The sequence below is a fragment of the Amphimedon queenslandica genome, unplaced genomic scaffold, assembly GCF_000090795.2.
Source record: "Amphimedon queenslandica unplaced genomic scaffold, v1.1 AMPQUscaffold_2561_Cont25437, whole genome shotgun sequence".
Lineage (NCBI taxonomy): Eukaryota > Metazoa > Porifera > Demospongiae > Haplosclerida > Niphatidae > Amphimedon > Amphimedon queenslandica.
Window position 1 is genome coordinate 1 of NW_003557104.1, and position 1,310 is coordinate 1,310.

The 1,310-nt window shown below is 29.8% G+C and overlaps 1 long non-coding RNA gene across 1 annotated transcript; it reads left to right on the plus strand.

The window, feature by feature from the left end:
* The first annotated feature begins 554 nt into the window (after window positions 1–554).
* LOC109593187 (uncharacterized) lies at window positions 555–783 on the plus strand. The gene is made up of 3 exons (XR_002190795.1): window positions 555–594; window positions 641–723; window positions 770–783. It is a non-coding gene; the product is annotated as an uncharacterized LOC109593187 (long non-coding RNA).
* Window positions 784–1,310: the final 527 nt, after the last annotated feature.

The following is a 1,310-nucleotide window of genomic DNA, read 5'->3' on the forward strand; positions in this document are numbered from 1 at the left end:
CACACACACTCACTCACTCATAGGTCAGTGCATTATGTAAAGGAGAGTATCCTAATAGTATAACAGTTAATATACTGAATACTGATAACGCAGTAATAAACAGTATCAGTATACCAATACAGGTTAATGATCAACTGATGATTGTAACTGGAAGTACTACAGTAACATTATCAGATAATATGAACACATTCACTGTTAATGTATCATTGAGTAATAATGAAGGAATGTTTAATAACATTTTGTCTTTTACATTTGGTAAGTAAATTCATTTTTTGTCTTCCTGCCATTAAGTTTCTTACTTTGTATCATTAGGTTTTCCTAAACTAGTTGTTAATATTAAGTCTTCAATAATTGACAATTGTTCCACCATTAATGTTTCTTGGAATGCTGCTACAGGAGACAATAATTTATACTATAATCTCAGTATATATAATACTATTACTGATCAGTTCTTAAGGAGAGTATCAGTATATGATACCAGTTATCAGTTTGTGGATAATAATTTATTTATTCATCGTTATACATATGTTATAACTGGAGTTAATGAATTAGGAGAAGGAATATCTAATAATGATACATTCTCATATCAAAGAGGTACATACACTTTCTTCATGTTAATATGTTTATTAATCTTTCATAGTACCTAGAGCTGTACAGAATACATCACTTGACATACTCTACTATACACAAGATGTGGTTATTGTCCAGTTCTATACCCCCCAAGTATGCTATTAATACCTTCATTAATACCATTATTATTAATTTATAGATTATACTGGAGTGTACTGGGTAATATCAGTATTGTATTTATTAATGAGGCTGGTAGTAGTGAACCATTTATACTAGCATTTGGTGAGTATGTATGTGTTCATTACATATTACAGTATTATGTATTAATAGATACATATCCTCCTTCTCCTAATATCACTACTACTGGTACTATTAGTACTAATACTGTACATTTAAATGTCACTACTACTACACAATTGTCTCCTACTGCAACACCTGTTTCATCAACTCTTAACGTCAGTACTGGTTAGTATGACATAAATATAATACACATTATAGTTCACTATGTGTTATTATAGTTATCACAGCAACATCATTAGGTGTTGTTATTATATTTTTACTGGTAAGTTTCATTGTGCTTCTTATTGTACACAAAAGGAAGTTAAACAGTAAGTGAATGTACTGTTTACTGTTTTTCTACTAATTACAGAGTTTGCCTCATCACAACAAAAACAACAAGAAGTACCTACTTCACCTAATGAAGCATATGAATTCAACACTTTAATGATTACTAATAATCC